Raw genomic sequence first — 17931 nt, forward strand, 5'->3', positions numbered from 1 at the left:
TTTTTTTTCAATGTTTATTTATTTTTGGGACAGAGAGAGACAGAGCATGAACAGGGGAGGGGCAGAGAGAAAGGGAGACACAGAATCGGAAACAGGCTCCAGGCTTTGAGCCATCAGCCCAGAGCCCGACGCGGGGCTCGAACTCACGGACTGCGAGATCGTGACCTGGCTGAAGTCAGACGCTTAACCGACTGCGCCACCCAGGCGCCCCAGTCTTTCAGCTTTTCTTTATTCCACTGAGTCCTACCAAGCTGAATTCGGTAAACTCAAATTTCCTGGAAGAATTCAGATTAAGTAACAACATGTAATAAGCAATAATCATAACGGGATTTTTCCTACCCAAATTTACATCTTTAATATGTTTTGTGAGGATACCCTGTGTTTTACTCTTTCCTGCCATGACAAGTCTAGCCCGCTGTCTCTCCCCTGGCTTGTTCCAGCTCAGGGATTTAATTTATGTTGTAAGTAAACGAAGTGTTGACGTTAGACGGCACACAGCTCAAAGACTGACACCCGCTAGACCCAGCTAGCCACATCCAATCTGAGGGTGCGCGATTCATTTCTCCTGGAAATGAGTGCTAGCCCTCAACACAGCCCTCTGAAGGCACAAAGGTAGACAAATACCTGACTGTTCCTGGGGCGGACACTGCCTCCGTGCTAACACACATTGTAGCTCTTGTCTTCAGTTAGTTTTTCTGACACACAATCTCTTCAAGTCTTCCCCATGTTGGGACTCAAACCGCATAATCCTCTATTTTGTGATCTAATTGAGTGGAAATCCTTTCCCTTGGTAATGGAGAGCTTTAGAGCACTAGAAAAAAAATGCAAATGCCTTTAATATTATGCAATATGCTGTTTTCCTGGGGTGAGCATTGAGACTTTAATGGGAAAATAATACTAACTCGGAAACTTAATCTTTTTCAATTTCTATTTTGCTCTTTCATATTGAGCCCATTCTCTTAGGTCACACACAAATGTTTTCTCCATGAATGTGGATCATGCAGACTATCTACTGTAAGGATTAAGTGAGTTCATGTGTGTAAAGGACCCACAACAGGATCTGGAACATGGTTAGTAGTCAAATCTTGATGATGATGATGATGATGATGATGATATAAACTTCCCTGTGGAGTTTTGTCACTTTGCTTGTTTAGGCTGTGCACCCCGTGACTTGAATTCTGTGTCAGAACCTCTAGTGATAATACTTAGGGCAGGGGGGTTTCCCTACATGAAAGCATGTCGACGAGCATCCTGCCTCTCGTAGTCAGTTGTACCTTGCAGGTGCTTCCAGATTGGGACTTGACCAATGCATCAGCAGATGTTTGCTGAATGCTTATTATGTGGGAGGCACAGGCTTGCAAAATACTTTTGGGAATCTTCCTTGCTCTAAAGGAGTTGATCACATAGGTAGAAAGACACAACAAAAGGTGAATTTAGACAATATTAAAACAACAGAATAAAAACTAGAGCAAGACTGAAGTGTGTTCAGGAGAGACAAATGAGTGATGCAGACACGGTACTTCTGAGGAGGGGATAACTTATGCCAAATGGAGTAGAGTCAACAGGTCTCAAACAAGAAGTGGGTCTCGGAGTAATCCTCAGATGTGGAGGATTTCATTCAGCAAGCTAAAAGGTTAAATCCTGAAATACTAATTTATGTGCTTGCCAGACGTTCTGTTCCCCGTGACCGTTTTCCCCTCTTCCAGCCTCAGTGAAGCAAACACAAAGGCTCATAGAAAAGCCCATTCTAAGTGGGGACCTTTTAGGGTACATGGAGCCGAGTTTTACCTCCATCTTTAAATAAAACTGTATCAGGAAAAGGGAGAGGGGAGGGCTGACCGATAGCGGGGAGGAGAAGGAATGGGGTATGTACCAAAAGAAGGACCTGCCAGCTCCAGGACTAGGGAGCTGAACAGAGGCAGATTGGGCACTGGTTATTGTCTAAGGAGGACCTCCAAGAGCCTTTGGATAATGGCCTCTTTCCTCTCTTACTTATTGCTTGTGGATTACCCGCCCTCTTTAGGTGCTAAACTTCCATACGTCCACTTTCTACCTCACCTCTAACAGAGGTGAGAGGGCATAGACAATTTATGGAATGGAGGGGTGCCATGCAGGACCCTGGCGTCAAAGTAGGATCCAACAGAACCAATCAGGAACACCCCTTTGACTGAGGACGTTAATGACCACCGTGTCCCTGATTATACACAGAAAAGGACAGTATAAAAACTAGCGTCTAATGTGTTTAGAAGAGGTAGATTTGAATAGTTGGTGAGTGTATAAACAGTGCCTCTGACAACGGGACTCTTAACTTTTATACAGAGTTTGTCCCATGAGGCAGATACCAAGTTCAACCACACATAAAGACTTGAGAATTGCCTACAGACACGTCTTCTGTAACCGCCTTAATCTCTTGTTGTAACCAAATCGTAAAATACTATTCTTTTAGGATTGCCTCGAAAGATCACTACCACATGGCTGTCCGGTAGAAGTGAAGAAATACCATGTAGCGATGTAATTAACACAGGGTTTCAGGAGTGAAATGGTACAGCTGGCTCGTACAGCAGATGGTTTAACAACTGCCAACATGCAGAGAGAGAAAAGCTGAGAAATAGTAAATCATCAAGGACAAAGTCCCTGAGCTAGTTTACGGTACATCAGGGCTATTGTGTGAGCAGAAAACTGGATTTTTCTGAATTTCAATGATTCTGATATGCTCATATCAGCAAATGACCCATGGCGAGCCTTTGGTCAAGGTACACTTACATCCACTCTATGTTTAAAGCTATGTATTGCCAAAAGATGCTTAAGCTAAATATTGACTTAATTTTCCCATATACATACATTATGTTCCTGTCTGGAAACAGAGTACCAAGTCATTTCAGCAGGATTGGAAGTTTCTCCGATACTGGAAAAGGCTGTGCCACTCGGTGCCTAGGAAGTTGGGGATGGCAGACAGTGACCACAATTCACGATTGCCTATTGACAAATTAAAACAGAAATTGTGATGACCTGACCTCATTCTAATGCAAATCCGTCACAAGCAGAGGAGCAAGGAAACTCTTTCCAGTGTCATGCCCCCTTTCCTACGCCCCTCATTAGATTTACATAACTTGGCAATCTTTCACGGAGGTCAGCACTCAGCATGCTCTGGCTTTTAACTGGCATCATTAATCAATGTGATGTTAATCCAGGAGAAACAGCTATCACACAAGGGCAAGTGGTAGGAACCAACCTTGTTGTCTCATGGATGAAGGTGACATTTTTGATGGCAGGGTTTATTCGTCCCTGCGCACTTCACCCCCTCAGCAGGTCTCACGAGGCCAGTAGCTCATTTCGACAAAGCTGTCTTCACCCTCTAATCTCGGCCACACTCCTGCTGCCACAGTGCTCTGATGGGTGGGCTCTCAAAGTGGACATTGGAAATCTTCAGATGTCAAGAAGCTTCAGGTCATATTCCACGGCAAAAGACGACCATCTTCATTGGAAGCCACATTCCCGGTGCTCTCAGGGAATTCCGTTTGAGTGCTTTCATATTGTGGAGCTAAAAACCGCAAACACATTTGTCTTTTCATAATTGTAGCTTATACGTTAGAGCAAAGTGGGGTAGAACTCCATCATCTGTACCGTGAGCCAGTTTGGGGGTCTACTAGCCCTCCCAGCTTGTAGTTCAATTATTGGTGAGTGATCTTACAATTTATTTGTCATGGTGCCTGACATATTTAGAAGAACATGTGTTATGTAAATGACACATCTGGCTTCTCCCAAATCCTTTTTCCACCTGTCTTCTTCTTATTTTTACCAGAAGTAAAGCATTTCTGTGTGTGTGTGTGTGTGTGTGTGTGTGTGTCTGCGTGAAGGTAAATAGGTAGACAGAGTTCTGATTCAGAAGATAGGAGATGGACTTCTTCCCCACCCCCACTATACTACACGTTTCCGGGGGCTGGTGGGGGGGGGCGGGCATTTGTCCACACCTCACTTAATCTCTGCCTCAATTTCCTCATCAGTAAGAAAAGGATACCTTTTTCCTAAAAAGGCTTTTGTGGGAATAAAGTGAGCTGATACATGTAAATAACATCAAGGCTATAAGTTTTATCACAGCTTTAATGTATTGATCATTATGAGCGCAGATGGAACCCCCAGATGTTAACTTTGCAGCTTTGGGGAAATTATTTTAAAAACTACCTGTTACTCCAAAAATTATTGTTGTTTAATAATAACATTATTTAAAAATTATTTTCTAACTCCCTTTGTGGGGGGAGGGCAGGTTTTATGCAAATGTGCAGGCCATCATTTGACAAAAGCTCAGTCAACAGCAGCTATCATGGTTTGCTTGGGACGTGGGAAGTGTGCCAAAGTTCTGAACAAGGCAAAGCCCCAGAAACCCAACTTCGGGAGACCTCACCCTGTGCTGGAAGCCTGGGATCAGGGCAGTGGTGTGGCAGCCTTCTGTCCCCAGGGGCTCTGCTTCCTGCTTCAGGCTCTATGGCTGGTGGCTCCGCCCTTTCCTGGCTCGGGTGTGGACATGCTGGCCTCCGTCCCTCTCTGGGCCGGCACTGGGGTGGAACAGGAGAACAGCTTCTTTGACAACCCCTCCCTCAGAAATGAATTCCAAAGGCTAACCGCAGATTTCATTCATCTCAACAAAGGATTACTTCTATTTAGTTTTATTGACTGCTTAGGAATTACGAACAGTACAGTCATATTCGCATTCATGGGAGATCTGAGCAATAGCCATTTTGCTTGTTGGAGTTCAATGCCTGAAATGTTTTCCCTTCTCCCAGGTGCTGCACCTCAGGACTGTTGTCTGTGGTCAGGGCACTCAACACGAGAGACTTGTGCACAGTATACAAACTTAAACAATTTTTTTTTTTTTCAGGGGCGCCTGGGTGGCTCAGTCGGTTGAGCTTCCGACTTGGGCCCAGGTCAGGTCTCACGGTCCGTGAGTTCAAGCCCCGCGTCAGGCTCTGGGCTGAGAGCTCGGAGCCTAGAGCCTGCTTTGGATTCTGGGTCTCCCTCTCTCGGCCCCTCCCCAGCTCACGCTCACTCTCTCTCTCTGTCAAAAATAAACTTGAAAACAAATTTTTTTTCTTTAATGTGTATTTATTTATTTTTCAGACAGAGAGAGAGCAAGTGGGGGAGGGGCAAAGAGAGGGGGAGAGAGAGAACCCAAAGCAGGCTCTGTGCTGTCAGCTCAGAGCCTGGCTCTGGGCTTGATCCCACAGACCGGATTGTGAGATCATGACTTGAGCCGAAATCAAGTCGGACACTCAACTAACTGAGCCACCCAGGTGCCCTACCAACATTTTTTTTTTTTTTAAAGCTAGAATGTTTCCTTTTTCCAATCTGCGGACATTTATTGACTAATGCTTAAACTGCACGTGACAAGAACTTTTAAATTATAATTCAGTAGTAATCAATCATCAGAAGTGCATGAAAGTGTGCCTACTACTGTAAGTCAGACAAGGGCTAGATGACACGAAAAATAATTGTGTTGTTTGGTATATTTGAGCAAACATTTATTGAATGCCTACTCAATAACAGGTGCTATGCTTGGCATTGAGGAGACAAAGATGAGCAGGACATAGTTCCTATCTTCAAAAAGCCCATAAAGGGGTTGGGGGGTGACGTAGGTGGGGCACAGCAAACCAACATTTTCAATACATAAATGTGCTGGAGGAAAACTCAGGGGGTCGTGGAAGCCAGAAATGGAATCTCCAATCTACAGGTTCAGAGAAGGCTTCCCTGGGGACTGCGTGGCATGTGAGGATGAAAGGAATCAGCCAGAAAAATGGACCGAAGGGTGGGCAAGAGAGGGAGGAGTCTGCTTTTGGGTGAAGAGCAAGGCAACAGCCCAAAGATACAAAACACGCCTGCAGATAAAGAGACAAGGAAGGTGTGTGGCAGGATATAGGGGAAGATGAGCCTGGAGAGAAAGATAGGCAGTGTAGACCCAGGGAGTCTGCGACACCTGCTATGGGATTCGGAGTTTACTCTCAGGTAGGTGGTGGTTGGAAGAGGCTGAGAGTAGCTCCCTGCACATGGGCCCATCCCTGGAAGATCCAGGGATAGTTTTTGCGATAAAGCCCATCAGGCCACCAAGTGTAAAGGAATGTCAGAAAGGCCCACACCTAGGAAGGCTGCGTTGTCCTTAGCAGCTGATAAACACGATGACTTCTGCTTCCAAGCATCGTTCGTGTTCAGTGCTTGCTACTCAACTTTCTTTTCCAAGTTTTAACTCCACGTTTTTATAAGCACCGAGCTAGATTATTTTAACACAGTGCTTTCCAACTTTAACATTTTTCGTGTTAAAAATGAGAGCCCACACTAGGATGAAGCGACAAAGCTGTTCTCAAGTTAAGGGCAACTCCATCCTTCACTTGCCTTTTCCCCAAGGCTTTAAGTGCAAGAGGTGAGAAGAAAAGCCACGTCTTGGGTGCCAACCGTTTGAGACAGAGCCACGACTGATCGGAAACCTTTGTTTTAACTTTTATTCCCCAATCCTCTCATGTTTACTCAACAAGAGTGCATTTTACTCAACAGTTGCTTACTACGTACCCACCGTGGGCACACAGGGCGCTGGATGTGGGCTGCAGCGGGGAGCAAGATAAATGGAATTTCTGTGCTCAAGGAGCGAAATAACTGGCGGTGATGGTGGTTGGGGAGTGAGGTGGACTTGGAGAAATAAATAGAAATTACTGGAAAGCATGTCAAATGTGACGATGGGAACACTATATTTGGTAGCACGCAACAAAAGCACGGTCCTAGATTGGGCGGCAGAAAAGGCTTCCCTACAGGAATTGACATTTCAGCAGAGAGCTAGAGGATGTGTAGGAGTGAGCCAAACAAACAGAAGGAAGAAGAGTGTTCCAGGCAGAGGGACAGCTTGAGTGAGAGTTCCAAAGGCAAGTGGGAACATGGCACTTGCAAGAATCCAAAGGAACTCCCTGTGGGGGAGGGGAGCACTTAGACGTGAAGGGTTAAGAGCCCGAAGGAAACTGCGGCGGGTCAGGGAGGGCTTTGGCAGCCATGGGAAGCAGCTCTTCGCCTCCTCTGACCAAGGGAGGCTTTAAAATCATTTCCGTGCTTTACATTCGAGAACAGCGACTCTCAGAGAAGTTAAACAGCTTCCCTAGAATCAAATGGCTTTAGGCCGACCAGGCCACTGTGTCTTCGAAGAAGACCAGAATCAGGCCTTGACACAGGATTTCATTCTTTGGGGGATGAGCTGAGGAAACACCAGGAAGAGAGTGGACAAGGGCGAAAGAGGAGAGGCAGCTAATGAAAGGTGAGGTCGAGAGCAGGTATCAGCTGGGTAACTGGACTGTCACCCCACGAGAAACTCAACACTTACCTTGGAGTTCCTGCACCTGAGGGAGAAGGGAGCTGCAGACCCCAGTTCCTGATGGTTTGGGGTTGAAGACCACCACAGAGGTGGGGGGGAGATATTCATTCTCAGGTGCTTCGGTCTGTCACGGGGAGATATTCAGAGAACTCCCTCCGGCAAAGCAACGCAGTGTAGAGATTCAGGCATTTGGAAGGCTGGTCTGTGTGCACTGTGGTTCCGAGGCTGAGGGCATGGGGACCACAATGCCGCTGCACAGTTCCAGGGCCCCGGACATCGGTGTCCCAATCCTGAGTCCTTATGTCACGCCACACTTGCATTCGCCTGAATGCCACCTGGCTGTCTGGTGAAAGATGTGCAGCTACGGAATACTCTGGCACTCTGTGCTGAGGCCTCAGCAACTCTCAGGCTCAAGGCCTATGTGTCCTGCATCCCAGGACAGACTTCTCGGTATTCCCCTCTTTACTCTGGTATCTCGGGGCTGAAGGAAAACAGGCCGTGGCGAAGGACCTGTTAATTGGAAAGTGTCGAGTTTAACTAAGGAAATGAAAAAAACTCAACAGAATGAGAATTTAATGAGAAATAGGGTATGGAATGACATCAAGCACTAGGCTTAAAAAAAAGTTGGACCAATTAGGGTAAAGTCATTTGGTTTGGGATTTGGGGGGCAAGCTGACTCAGAGCAGTTTTCCAGAAATGAATGAGTCATAAGTTTTGGGGAATCTGATATTTAGTGGCTTAGTTTGGGGGCTAAAAATGTTCATCGTAGTTTATCTTAATAATTTGTCTTATAAGAGGCCATGGGACAGAAGAGCGAACAGATTCTGGCCCAGCTTTTCCTTCCCAGCTTTCTGCCCTCATCACACATTTATTGTGGTAGGCACTGTGGATTTAAACGTCATCATTACGGTTCAGGTGCTCAAAGAGCTCATAGACTACAAGAGGACAGAGAAGGGCACGCTGCCTAACAAGTTACGGGACCTTGGGACATCCATCTGCCTTTCTGGGTCTCTTTCATTAAGAAGGGCCTGGATGGATGAGATCAGTGGTTCTCAACCCTGCCCCTCTAGTAGGAGCACTCGGAGAGCTTTAAAAGAATGCCAGTGCCCCGGATGGCTCCATACCCAGAGATTCATTCTGTCTACCTGCTCTGGGGTAGGGTCCCAGCACAGGTATTTCTCAAAAAGCTACCGAGGTGATTCTGCTGTGTCGTTGAGGTTAAGAATCACTAGATGATAACTTTCAAGTTTTTGGTAACTGAGGAACTCTGGCTTTCCCTGAACAGTTTGCTCTCTGTTTATCTCAGCAGAAGGTAGAAGCTAGTAGCTGGAAATCGGGTTCCTTATTTGGGACTGGTATAAACATAGCATGAGAACCCTGGAGCTCTGGGTTAGGCGACCACACGTCGCCTGGACTCTGAGTGGAGAGTTTACCTCAATAAGATGCATAGAAAACTCACTCCAGAAATAACAGGTGCCCGATTTTTTTCTTTTTTGTTCCTCAGAAGACACATTCTTAATGCCAACAACTAATTATCATACCAAGAAAACAAAAACTGTGAGGAAGAGCAGAGGCGTGTTCGCAGTGCCACCGAATTGTACAAATAATGACTCACTCTTGTTCGAGGCTGAGGCATCTTTGTGGCATTTCTCTGAGAAGTGCTCGGTGGTTGCTTCGCAAAGGAAAGAGGGCAATGTACTTTGCTGTGAGCCTGAAGCGAAAGGGAAATCTTCTCCAGTCTCCTGCATCCTCTGGTTGGATTCAAACCACGCCTCCCAGTGAACTTTCCATGGTCGGAATCGAGGGCCGTTGGCTTCCCTATCCCTGTTCTGGCTTGTTCTCTATACTAACAACCTCTCCTATTACGTAGAAGGCAATTAAAGGATGAGCCGAGAAGCTGGCATCTTTCCTTTAAAGTAAAAGCCAGAAGCTTATGTTTTACTGGTGACAGTCTCCTGAAAAAACAAAATTTCTTATTAGTAATGGCATAGGAGCCATTGGAACAATCTCGGCTCATGGTTAGCTTGGAGCCTGCCTTGTGCTCTTCCCAGGTCCTCTCTGACATACGGCAGACAAAGCCTCTCCCTAAGAGGACCAACACCACATAAGTACCTCACCTTGTCTTCTTTTTTTTTAAATTTATATTCAATTTATTTAAACTAAGAGAAGGAAGAAAACGTTTCATTTCTCAACCTCTGCCTCTTGGCCATCACCAATCTGTTCTCGGCATCTATGAGCTTGCTTTTGTTTTTGAGATTCTACATACCAGAGAGATTATATGGCATTTGTCTTTCTCTGTTTGACCTATTTCATTTAGGATGAACCTAGAATTCTCTGCAGGAACTGATTCTTCAGGGCAAGTTGAGGAAATGACTTGGAGGCATGTATAAATTGCCTGTACTTTTCCTTGCTGGCTGCTAAGCCAGTATTGTTCCATCTAGTGGAATGTGTACAAAAAGCCACAGGAACCGCATCTATCTATCTATTGATAAATTCCTTGTTTCATTTTCTGCAGAATGTTCAGTGGCCACTTGGAATCATGGGATTGGATAAATCGATTGATTCCAAAGGTGCCCTCAATTTCAAAGACAGAGGCCCGTATCTTCCCGATGAACACTTGGGTGGGTTAAAACTTACAGTGACGTATGTAACCCCTCAAAGCTAGTTTCATAATATACAGTAGGGGCAGGTAACAAGGGCATCAAAAATGGGAATCGAATTTTCTAATTTGTACAGTCTTCCACTGAAATTATTATTTTATCTGAAAAGCAACGCATGTTCTTGTAGAAAATACAGAAAATGCAGGAATAAGATTTTAGAAATCACTATACTCGTACCCCCAATAATGAACATTATAGCTTGTTACATTTTCTTCTAGTCTTTTTTTTTCTTCATGTGGCTTTTTGGTAACATACATTTACGTATCTGTGAATGCTTACATGGCAACATATGTATATGTGTAACAATATAATATTTAGTAGGCAAGTAAACCTTTCTGGGATTTCAATGTCTATCTTCATGCTGGGGATAACCACAGCAGTTACTCAACTGCGAGTATTAAACAAGTTAATACAAAGTACAGTTAGAACATGCTTGTTACGTATCAGCATTCTTTGAAGGCTAGGTATTATTTTACTACTATAATGTAATTGTGCATCCTGCTTTTTTTCACGTAGCTTATAATGTGCACTTTCCCACATTTGTATAAACTTATCACAGGGGCGCCTGGGTGGCGCAGTCGGTTAAGCGTCCGACTTCAGCCAGGTCACGATCTCGCGGTCTGTGAGTTCGAGCCCCGCGTCAGGCTCTGGGCTGATGGCTCGGAGCCTGGAGCCTGTTTCCGATTCTGTGTCTCCCTCTCTCTCTCTGCCCCTTCCCCGTTCATGCTCTGTCTCTCTCTGTCCCCAAAATAAATAAACGTTGAAAAAAAAAATTTTAAACTTATCACAAAATGTCCTTTGCAAAGGCTACATAATATCCTACTGACATCGAATTATCTTTAATTGAACAATATGATACTTCTCCATATTTCTTTCTATAAAGCTGGGTGGAAGACTTATTTTTTTTTCAGGCTAGATAGCCTAGCCAAAATACCATAAACTAACACTCAAATCTTTCTGAATGGGCTGCCAAATAGAATCCCTAGTTAAAATTGAAATTCAGGTAAATAAAATGAGCCATTTTTTTTAGCACGTATGTCCCCAAATTGCACGGAATGTCCTTATACTGAAATATTATTTGCAGTTTCTCTGAAATTCAAATTTAACTGGGCTGTCTGTATTTCTATTTGTTAAGTCTGGCCACCCTGCCTAATTGATGCTACTTTTTCAACGTTTATTTATTTTTGGGACAGAGAGAGACAGAGCATGAACGGGGGAGGGGCAGAGAGAGAGGGAGACACAGAATCGGAAACAGGCTCCAGGCTCCGAGCCATCAGCCCAGAGCCTGACACGGGGCTCGAACCCACGGACCGCGAGATCGTGACCTGGCTGAAGTCGGACGCTTAACCGACTGCGCCACCCAGGCGCCCCGATGCTACTTTTTCAAACAAGAAAGTAGTTTGCATTCTTATGGGCAATCCACCATTTGGTAACAGCTCAGCAGAAAACCAATGGGAAGAAAAGAAAAAAGAAAAAAAAGGAAAGAAAAAAGAAAGACACGTGGTATCTACAGACTCAAAAAGATCAAAGTAATCACAGTGTGCCTAACCAAAATTATTAAATGTGTAAAAAAAGGAAAGTATTTATGAGTAGCTATTAATTTTCTGTTTTGAAAGTACTGCAGGGAAATTCACTCTGGTTTTGCAGATGATCATTAATACCGCTTGTGATTTACAGGGTTGTTCTAGCTGTTGGCTTCTCAGATAGAAGATGGTCATGGGGCAGCTCACACCTGCTCATACTTTTGGGAAACTCAGCTGAAGATTTAGCCAAAGGCCAGACCATCTGTTGCCAGTTTCTTGAAGAATAGAAACTCTCCCCCTAGGCCCCACCTGCAGGGACCTTTCTCAGCCATTCGTAGACCAGTGGGGTTCTGAGAGAGGTTTCCCAAAGGCTTTACACAAGAAAGAAGGCATCATGGGGCACCTGGGTGGCTTCGTCAGTAAAGGGTCCCACTTATGCTTAGGTCATGATCTCACAGTCTGTGGGTTCAAGCCCCGCATCAGGCTCTGTGCTGAGAGCTCAGAGCCCGGAGCCTGCTTCTGATTCTGTGTCTCCCTCTTTTTCTGCCCCAGCCCCTGCTTATGCTCTGTCTCTCTCTTGCTCTCTCAAAAAGAAATAAACTTAAAAAAAAAAAAAAAAAGAATGAAGACATCACAAGACCTCTGAGGTCTGGAAGAATCAAAGGGTCCTCTATGAGCCATTTGCTGCTTACTCAGCGATGCTCCAGCATTTGCATATTAGAGGGGCTTCTTAGAGCTGCAAATGGTTGGAAAGGGGGGCTCCGAACCTTGGCTTGAAGCTGCCCTTTCAGAGCAAAGTACAATGTCCTTCCTTAGACGGGATGTTTCTTTGGGACGGCTGAAGGAACAGGTGAGAAAAGGGGTGGCGGTGGCAGCTTGTGGGTGCCCCCCCCCCCACGCTCCATGTCCAGGCTGCTGGTATCATTAGCAGTTGGCACGGGGTTTGAAGGATGAAAAAAAAAAAGGAAAGGCTAGTGCTCTTAAATATGATTCAGAAGATTGAAACAGTACTGGGGAGAAAGATTTCTAACCAGATCGCGCAAAGCACATGCCGTCACCGTAATTTCTCTCATTTTGTTTTCATCCAGAGACATCCATCTGCAAGTCTGACCATGTCTCATCCGAAGACCCCTCCCTGGCATCCCACTGCCGGTGAGATCAAAGCTGGGCACGAGTGTGGGTGTGATCCAGGTGGCCCCCGCCAGCTGGTGACCTCCGGCAGGGTCTCCTCCCATCGTACCTGACTCCTGCTTGCCTCACGTCCAACCGACCAGTAATACTGACTGAGTTTTGTAGGACAAAATACTATTTCATGCCTCCGTTTGGACTACTGTTTTCTTTGCCCAAAGAAATCGCGGTGCCACCCATCTCTCCACCTGCCCTTGTCCTAAGGGCTGCCTGGTGACCTCCTACTTGTCCTTTAATCAGCCCAGATGTCAGTTTCCGCAACACCTTCTCTTTACAACTCCTGACACCCTAGGGTTGAAAGCTCTCTCCTTTATGCATCCTTCTCACACTGTATTGTATCAGACTTTTTTGTTCATTTTGTTTATACATGTTCTTTCCGCTCATAAGCTTGTTGAGGGCAAGGACCATCTTTTTATTCATCTCTCTTTCCCCGACTAGGCAAAGCCCAAGACATCATAGCAATCAGTATTTGTGGGATGAATGAATCCTATTCTAGATTTTAGGTTTAGCACTTATTTAATATTCAGTAAATGTGAATTTATTCTATTAAAGTAAATTATTTAAGGCACTCATGAATGGATAAGGAAAATGTGTGTATATATGTGCACACACACACACACACACACAATGGAAAATTGCCCAACTATGCAATCTTGGCATTTGCAACAATATAGGTGGACCTAGAAGGTATATTGCTAAGTGAAATAAGTCAGGCAAAACAAGACAAAGACCATATGATTTCACTCCTATGTGGAATTCAAGGACAAATTAGACAAAACGAAGAAAAAAAATGTCAGAAAAGCAAAAACAGGCTCTTAAATACCGAGAACAAACAGGTGGTTGCCAGAGGGGAGGTAGGTGTGGGAATGGATGAGATAGATGAAAGATATTAAGAGTACACTTATCTAGGGGCACCTGGGTGGCTCAGCTGGTTAGGCATCCGACTTTGGCTCGGGTCATGATCTCATGGTTCGTGGGTTCGAGCCCCGTGTCGGGCTCTATGCTGACAGCTCAGAGCGCCTGCTTGGGATTCTGTGTCTCCCTCTCTCTCTGCCCCTCCCCTGCCCACGCTCTGTCTCTTTCTCTCTCAAAAATAAACATTAAAAAAATTTTTTACTAAAAGTACACTTATTTTGATATAAATAAATAAACAAACAAACAAACAAACAAATAAATAAATGTAAATCATTTGACAAATTTTAAAAACCTGTCCTCTCAGCTGTGCCATAGGGCAAACTTTGTAAATAGCGATGCTCTTTCTAGGTCCAGAGTTTGAGATCCAAAACATAGCTGTGCACATTTTAGCTCCTGGCTAGGCCTTTGACCCTGTGATTTATGGATGATTGTATCTTTTGAATTTCCCATATAGCCGACTGCACACTTCTCCGACAGCTCAGTCAGGTAAAGAAAGCAAACGCGTGAAGTCTGATTTAAACCTTCTTGGTCTGTTAGGGCTGCTGGTTAGATTCGAAGAGACGTTACAGGACAGGGGGTGTTAGAAGGGTACAAGTTTTTCCGCAGACAATGGTAAGACCACACAGTCAGTGGTGAAACAGAACCAAGAAAATCCTAGGTCAGAGAAATCCTAGGTCAGAGCAATCCTAGGTCAGAGCAATCCTAGGTCAGAGAAATCCTAGGTCAGAGAAATCCTAGGTCAGAGAAATCACAGTGCTCACATTATGGAGACTAACTGCCCTCATACCCTCCATCAACACAAGACTTTGTGTACCTGCTCATTCTCTGATTCAAGTCTCAGTTTGGTGTGAGGTGTTAGTCATTTTCCGTCCTTCTTGAACTCACACATAAATAAATCCTTCCTTGGAAACGGAAAAGTGGATTGCTCGTCAGTACCCCTCCAAGACTTCACTGAACCGAGAGTGATTCATTCTGGGTGGCAGCAAAAAATCTCTTTGACTAATATCTCATTGAAGTCATGCGAATGACTAATGGAAAGTTCTCCGGAGAAAGTTCTCTGGAGAAAGTCAGTTGGTTGCTTGTAACTTTCTCGAGTCTGTGTGAGGAATCCTCGAGACCTGCTCTCGAGTGGTCCTGTTTTTCATTTTGATGAGAACTTGTTAATTCAAAAAATGGCTTAAAAATGGCCTGGAAAGTTTATGTTGGCTCTAAAAGTTTGTGTTTGCTCTTCTCTCAATTTTAAACAAGAGGGCTTATGGTTTTAAGCAGATTTTATAGCTCGAGTGTATCCTAAAATTAAACAATAGCATCTAAATCTGTGCCTATGTTATTAGAGCTGGATGGAGTAGATGGAATTTGCAATACTTACAACTTGGCTCCTGCATTGGGAACAGGGATTCTTAGCTGTTATTGGTATTTTCTTACTCCCTTCCCCCATTAGGCATTATCCCAGTTCTTTTTTTTAAGGTTTATTTATTATTTTTGAGAGAGAGAGAGAGAGAGAGGGCGGGAGGGAGGGAGAGCGCTAGTGGGGGAGGGGCAGAGAAAGAGGGAGACAGAATCTGAAGCAGGCTCCAGGCTCCAAGCTGTCAGCACAAAGCCCGATGCAGGGCTCAAACCAACGAACCATGAGATCATGACCTGAGCCAAAGTTGGATGCTCAACCGACTGAGCCACCCACGTGCCCCAAATTATGCCCAGTTATGTGCCTTGCCTTATTAACGCCCTCACCGGCACCCTTTGGAAATAGCATTTATTATGATGAGCCTCGTATTTCCTTAAATGACTAACAACATACATTTTCTTCTTTCTCTAAGGACCCTATATAAGTCCACCAAAAAACAAAACAAAACAAAACAAAACAAAACAAAACAAAAGAATGGTTCCAGGTCATCTAAAAGCAGCCCATCTGTGTATGCATACATATGTGCACACATATGCACACACACGCACACATTTAAATCTATGAGTTTATATAGATACCTCTGTTTCTGATCTAACACCACAAAATTCATTCTACCTAGTCTTCCCCTTTCTTAATTTGTAATTCCTTTTTCTGACAGAGATAAACCTTGCTTTCACTGTCCATAATAGACTTTCTGTTCAGTCCTAACACATACATAAAATATTTTCAGAATTGCTAACTCATACCCATGAAAGACAGTTTCCTTGAGTATAATATTTTGTGTACATTTTTTTGTTTATATAGACAAAATGCTATTTCCCAAAGTTACTCAGGATAATTCTGTTCTTTTCCACCCCCTTCAGTGTGGTTTAATTATTCATTAGCAACACAGAAAGTTTTGTTCATTACTGCTTGTATTCCATTTTGCACCCCCAATCCCCCATCACCAAGCTTAAAGTGTTAATTATAGAGGGGTTTCAGTTACCATGGTTTTGCTTTTCGTGGTTTCAGACCATGGTCAACCATGGCTAGGAAGCCATGACCCTCCGTCTGCCATATTGGCAGAAGGTCAATAGTAGCCTAATGCTACATCACCGTGCCTGTGTCATTCACCCCGCTTTGTCTCCTCAAGCAGACATTTTACCATCTCACATCATCACAAGAAGAAGGGTGAGTACAGTATGATAAGATATTTTGAGAAAGAGAGACAGAGACCACATTCGCATAAGTTTTATTATAGTATATTATTATTACTGTCCTATTTTATTAGTTGTTAATCTCTTACTATGCTTAATTTATAAATTACACTCTACTCATAGGTATGTATGTATAGGAAAAACATAGTATATATACTGGTAATATATAGTATTAGTATTATCTGTGGTTACAGTCATCCACTGGGGTCTTGGAACATATATTCCATGCATAAGGAGGGGCTATTGGAGTAGGATTGATGCTATACTCAGGGTGAACTGGACTGATGGGTAAACTCTAGATTTATTGAAGAAGGTGATTGACTTGTATATACTTTTCCTCTCTATTCATAATTTACCTGGATTCTGGAGAGAAGCTGCACTGTGACAACCTGAAACCCATAGCCACATCATAGTTGCTTTTTAATCTTTTCTCTTTACCATTTCCCCCACCCTATTCGTGGTCTCATTTTTACACGAGTTTCTAATTAAGAGAAAAACTGGTTCAAGGACTCCTCCCTAATACTTCCAATTTGGAAGGAAATCAGAATGAAGTCAAAAGGCTAAATAAAAGGTAGGAAGTGGGTGGGTGGAAAAACAGCAGCCAAGGGCAAAAATACTTCATAAAATAGATAATACAGATTTCAATAGAATTAAGGGTCAGTGATATTCCTATTAATTTAGCGCTAATACAATGAAAAAGGGGCACGTCCTTCTAGTCTCTGACCTGGTTCGTTTGCTGCCTGATCAGTGCCAGGAAACACATAAAGTCAAAATGCCATTAAGATTATCAGGCTTTTAGGGGCACCTGGGTGGCTCAGTCGGTTAAGCCTCCGACTTCGGCTCAGGTCATGATCTCACGGTTTGTGAGTTCGAACCCCGCGTCAGGCTCTGTGCTGACAGCCCAGAGCCTGGAACTTGCTTCAGATTCTGTGTCTCCCTGTCTCTCTGCCCCTTCCCTACTCACACTCTATATCTCAACGATAAATAAATGTTTTAAAAAAATTAAAGAAGAAAACGGGAACCAGAAAAAAAAAAAAAAAGATTACCAGGCTTTTGTCTAAGTGAATCTCTGGGGTTGGCAGGGCCTTATCCCCTATAAAGTTTAGTTACATATCCTATTTCTTCTCATTCCTTAGTGCGTATGTATTTATTTATTTATGTATTAATGTATTTATTTAATCATCTATCCACAGACACAGGCCTGAGTTCTTGTTCTGGGTGAAGGACTTCGCAGGAGATGTGTGACAGCTCCAGTGACCGAGTGTCCTTCTGCCCAGTTCCACAATCTGTTTTGTGACCACCCTCAACAGTCAATGCATCAACACCACAAAATTTGGGAGCTACGCCAATAGAAGCCATGCAATCATGCTGAGAACTAACCTTACAAAGAACAAGACTCAGTCGCCCTAGAAAGGGAGTGGTTTTGAACATCTCATGCCAGACCCTCTCCCCCTATTCAGACTTCAGAGAGAGAACTACCTACCTACAGGCCTTGCCTTAGTGCTTTTCCCTGAAGCAGTTCAAACAGCCCAGCCTGGACATGTATTTGAATCAGCGTAAACAGAGTTCTCCAATTAATGGGGCAAAACAGCCTTGTGTCAGTCCTGGGAAACGATGGGCTGGAACAGCAAGGGTGATTCATCAGGCAGGTCACAACAAGGCCAATGCAAATTCTAAAATGTTTGTTTCACTCAAACTATGC

The 17931-nt window shown here is 44.0% G+C and overlaps 1 long non-coding RNA gene across 1 annotated transcript; it reads right to left on the reverse strand.

Moving 5' to 3' along the window:
* Positions 1-647: 647 nt before the first annotated feature.
* Positions 648-4538, reverse strand: LOC125166804 (uncharacterized). The gene is made up of 4 exons (XR_007152542.1): positions 4403-4538; positions 3233-3541; positions 2842-2976; positions 648-811 (listed from the first exon to the last, which is right to left on the reverse strand). It is a non-coding gene; the product is annotated as an uncharacterized LOC125166804 (long non-coding RNA).
* Positions 4539-17931: the final 13393 nt, after the last annotated feature.

Source organism: Prionailurus viverrinus, chromosome B2, assembly GCF_022837055.1.
Source record: "Prionailurus viverrinus isolate Anna chromosome B2, UM_Priviv_1.0, whole genome shotgun sequence".
Taxonomy (NCBI): Eukaryota; Metazoa; Chordata; class Mammalia; order Carnivora; family Felidae; genus Prionailurus; species Prionailurus viverrinus.